Raw genomic sequence first — 5,111 nt, 5'->3', positions numbered from 1 at the left:
CATCCTCATGCGTGAAATGACCTTATGAACTTCACTGTTTAAATGATAATATCAAATTCCTTGCGTTGAACTTATGATATGGGTTCTATTCAAATATTTAATATCTATTCTATGCGTGGTACAATATGTCACATAAGCAAACATCCAATATTTGCAGAATGTTCGTATCTTATTCTATATTTGCTAATACAACAAGTTTTATATCAGAGGAACCCGTCTTGTTAATTTTTCCGTGTCATATATTAAAATGTTCTGGTGTTATTAAATACCAATGTTTATTTAGTCTGACCGACCGACGTATTAATACTGTCTTGAAAAACACCCATTCGGGTTAAAATTACCCAAAATTTGCATCTCGAGTACCATCAACAAGTTGTAATACAACAATTAGCATAGACATGGCATATCATCTTCTGGTTCAAAATTTAGAGCCCTTACTAGATTTGCTCGTATAACTGGGGCACAGTTGAATATACTGGCGTGAGATTTATATCTGTGTGCTGTAAAACATTTCAAGTGTATTCAGTTCGAGATTAAAACAATATCGCTAAGACATGCACACATTTAAGAAAATATTTTGTATTTATTTCACCATATATACATGTTTACCACATAGTTCAAATACTAATTAAATGGTAATTAATTAATATAATTAAATAAGCATTTTATGTGCCATTTGCTTGTATAAGATACGATAATATTATTTTCTTGATGTACAAGGATTGTTGTAAGTTGATCATTCAATGCATCGGTAAATCTGTAAGATCTCGCTCGTCAGTATTCAAATAAATAGGCTGGCAGATGCTCTCAAATCGAGGGCGCTGATATGACTGCTATATCTGAGAGGAATAGAGCCACGGACTTGATCAGTATTGGTTTTGAAACAGGTGAACGATATGGTTGTATCTGCCCACAGAGACCGTTAGATGTGTGGATTGCAGGATTCTGCAAATGAATGAAATATTGGCTTTGATTATTGCATTAACGTGGATATGATGAAATTACTATAATGCATAAGGACGAGCTGTTGCTTAGCGCGGTATAATCTGCAAATTTGATGGCGACGGTGTTAAGCCAAATGATACTGATTACATTTGCAAAATGTAATACACAATGCCTGCTGGATGATGTAAGTGTGGATTTGGAATATTGACATTAACAAACATCACCGTAGTTTTCTATCAAACTTTTTTTTACTGAAATTGCACAAATAATAACATGAAACAGGAAAGGAACAGCCAAAGCATCTTCTAACGACGGGATATTAACATTGCAGGTAATGCTTGATTTAAAAATAAATATATTATTAATAAAAAAACGACAAAAACAACCACCACCACCACCACCACCACCACCACCACCACCACCACCACCACCACCACCACCACCACCACCACCACCACCACCACCACCACCACCACCACCACTACCACCACCACCACCACCACCACCACTACCACCGCCGTCGCCGCCGCAGCCGCCACTCACCTAACAACAACAACAGCATCAAGCACCACAATCGCGACCACAATCGCAACCACAATCGCCAGAAACACCACCACCACCACCCCAACGCCGCCTCCACCACCACAACCACCAACACCACCACCACCACCACCAAAAACAATATAACAACACCGCCGTCAACGCAACCGCCTCCACCACCACCACCACCCACACCACCACCATCACCACCACCACCATTTACCATCACCACCACCACATCAACAACAACAACACGCTAAACCATAACTACTCCTATTACTGTTACTACAACAATTACTATTTCCACTATAACTACCATCATTACTAGAACAATAACTACATCTACAACAACAACAATTTGTACTTACGATTCTACTTGTTTTCTTGTGATTATTAAACTGTCGACGTCGAAACCGTTTGCCTAAATAAGAATATTCCGCTTTCTTTTTTATTTAAAAAAGGCCATATTATAATTTGGAAATAAAGGTTTGTAAAATATATTCTCCATCACTTTCAGTAGAGCATACTGTCAAAAAACCTAGCTCATAGGTCAGAATAATCGATGACATCGAGAACGAATGGCAGGTTTATTTTCTAAAATAAATGATGCAATTGTCCATTGGACTAATTTATTGTAGTTGAAAGTTGTTTACAAGTGTGTACACTGAGGAAAATGTGCGTTGTATCCGAGAAATAAAAAAAAACCCAGATACAAATAAAAGGCGTCCTCTGTATAGATCGCCAACAATCATTTAGTATGCAAATAATTTGATGTATTATTTAATTTAAATTTGTGTTTAAAACATATGTTCTATTGTGATCTAGTACACGAATGATTTAATTGGTGAGAAAGTATGATCCCAAATCCAGGAAGTAATCTATTAAAAACATGATGGAAATCAAAAAACCGTATTTAATCTAACTTAAGCATGAGTAAATATCATAAGAAGGAAATGAAGCATTCACACAAACCGAGCGATATTTGCCCATTTGTTTGCATGCGACAATAGTTGCAGAGTAGACTTGTCAGAATATTCACGTTGGCAAATGTGGTTAGATAAATATCAAATTGGGCGACATTGATCTTAATCTTTTCAAAGCTTTTAACACTTAACGTGCTTGATTTGTTTATTTTTGTCGAACGCGTTTTTTTTTTACTGTTCACGCAGTGGATCTATAACGAAATTAACTTTAAAAACAAAAAGCTTAAGTTATATTAAGAATTCTACACAATTTGATAAACATATAAAAAAAATAAGATTAACCCTTGAATAAAAAAAACAACTAATGTTAGAAAAAAGGCACAATTATTGATGCTACATTTATGTAAGGAAGTAATAACAAAATACGTTTAAGTAAAAAGTTATTAGGATAACGGATGATTTGACAGTGTAATGTTTATTCAATACCACACGATTTAGCCACAAGTAATGTGTTGTGCCAATAAGCTTACACTTAATTACATTACTGATTTTATCCTAAGGACCTTGCATCATTTTTTGTAACAGAGAACTGGTGTTCTATACATTTATTAATAACTCGGATTTGAAATTACTTAACTAATAGCACCGACTGTATTTTTTTATCTGCTGTAACAAAACACTTAAAATTAAACGATGTTGTATAAAACGGGTCTTCATAGACAGATATTATATATATTTTCTTTTGTTGATTGCAACATGTTTGTGCATATAAACGCATTCTACAAAATTTTGATTGCTCATGTTTTATTTATACTCGACAGCATATGACCTTAATTATGACACAAATCAGACAAAACCTTTTTATTTAAGGGAACAGATAATTTGTTAATACAATTGTTTAATTTCAGTTTAGTTTATTATTACATATCTTGATAAATGTTATTGCTATTTTGGTGTATGTGTTGCTAACAAAAAATCGGTTCTAATATAAAACATTGTTGACAAATCTGCCTTAATGTCCTGAAAATCTATGGTGGTGTCATTCAAAGAAACGTAATGCGTAAAAGGTCAGTCTTTTATATGATCTGATAGAAAAATATCTGTGAGTGCTGAGTTGATTACTTTTAATTAATGATTAATGATAGATGCCTGAAGGGAACGCTGGCTGAATAAAGTCATAAATCAGTACTGAACTATCCCTTATTACATTTCATGGAAATTTGGAATCGCAAATGTGACAATAATCATCATGAGTTTTGAAGGCTTTTCAATGGAAGCGATTTCAACTAATCCCTCTTGGTTTAACATATTTGATAACCATTTCGCTTGATGTATATCTAAATGAAACATTAGTGTTTATAAGTTAGTATACTGGAAATAAGAGCAATATCTTTCAATAAATATTTCATTTGAATTATGCATTCACGTGCCGTTAAACATTCAGTAATTTTTTTTAATCTATTTTGTTAAATAAAAAAAATGACCGCGTTTTTTTATGAATATTGGTTTAGATGAAAGTTGATGTTGTGTCTATATCTTCAATTTATAAGTTATCGACTGATGTATATCTAAATGAAGTATTAGCTGTGCAAATTTCTCTATTGTAAACAATGTTTGCCGTTTGTTTATTTTCGTAAAAGAATTGATCGTTAAACAAACAATTTCTTTCGTGCTATGCATATATGTGCTGTCCAAAACTTTTGTAGGATTATTTGAAATCCATTTGGTAAAATAAGTGTTTTGACTGCATTTTTAATGTTTGATGAATATCTCTGTTGTATCTATATCTTCATTTTATTAATTTACGGTTACATTACACATATATGTTAAAGATGTTTGTTTTCTGTATTGTATTACTATTGAACATATAATTATGTACTCCCGAATATTAGTAGTCACACCATTTTAATGTACTTAGTCTATCTTTTTGTATTTGTATTATACAACTTGCCAGTTAGTTTGAAAATATTGTGAACATTAAAAGCTTTAGATTGTTTTAACAACGTCCGAACTAATTGCTGATATGGTAATTGTGATAACGATAGTATACTGATTTCTTTCAATCGTCATTAGATTGGTATATCAGTAAACCACGATTTCCAAAATCCAAAATCTTATGATCGTGTTTTGGGTCATCTAAATTCCGAAGATGTGTACATGCACAACATCTGAGATATGGAACACGCAATATTTAACCACTGTGAGTCGCTGACAATCACCCTTCATGTCATAAAGTGAAACTCTAGAGTTCTACAGTATATCTAAAGAGGTTTCACTTTATGATATGAGGGATGATTTCAGCGGCTCGCGGTGGTTAAATAATGTTGACAATGACAGTGATAATAAAGGGGAATTGCCTTTTAACAGCATTGATTATCTTGGCAAGTCTAGAGCAAAGACATTCCATCAGTCGTTCACGGTATCTAAGTAAGTTTGGCAAAAGTTGGATAGACATTAAAATGCGGTTAAGACATAATTATTAGTCTATGTAAATTTCATAAACATTTTTTTCGAAATATTTTTAAGCAGGATATTTTATTCAATTTTTTATAATCCAACGTGTAAGTCCATCATTGAAATACAAACAATACGATCGTGTAGTCTGATACTGACTTATATTTTAATAGTGTAATTAATTTTAAACTAAGTTCATTTGCAGAAGGTTGCTACAACACTAAACGTAATTTGAAATATTAAAGATTC

General features: G+C 33.0%; 1 protein-coding gene across 2 annotated transcripts in view; it reads left to right on the top strand.

Annotated features, from left to right (window-relative positions):
• The first annotated feature begins 509 nt into the window (after positions 1–509).
• Positions 510–5,111, top strand: part of LOC127879203 (guanylate cyclase soluble subunit alpha-2-like) — a 48,571-nt gene continuing 43,969 nt past the window's right edge. For both annotated transcript variants that reach the window (XM_052425902.1, XM_052425903.1), the window contains exon 1: positions 510–1,276. The gene's annotated coding sequence lies outside the window, so the exon portion shown is untranslated. The remainder of the gene's footprint in view (positions 1,277–5,111) is intronic.

Source organism: Dreissena polymorpha, chromosome 4 (assembly GCF_020536995.1).
Source record: "Dreissena polymorpha isolate Duluth1 chromosome 4, UMN_Dpol_1.0, whole genome shotgun sequence".
Taxonomy (NCBI): Eukaryota; Metazoa; Mollusca; class Bivalvia; order Myida; family Dreissenidae; genus Dreissena; species Dreissena polymorpha.
This window is presented reverse-complemented; position numbering and strand designations above follow the sequence as displayed.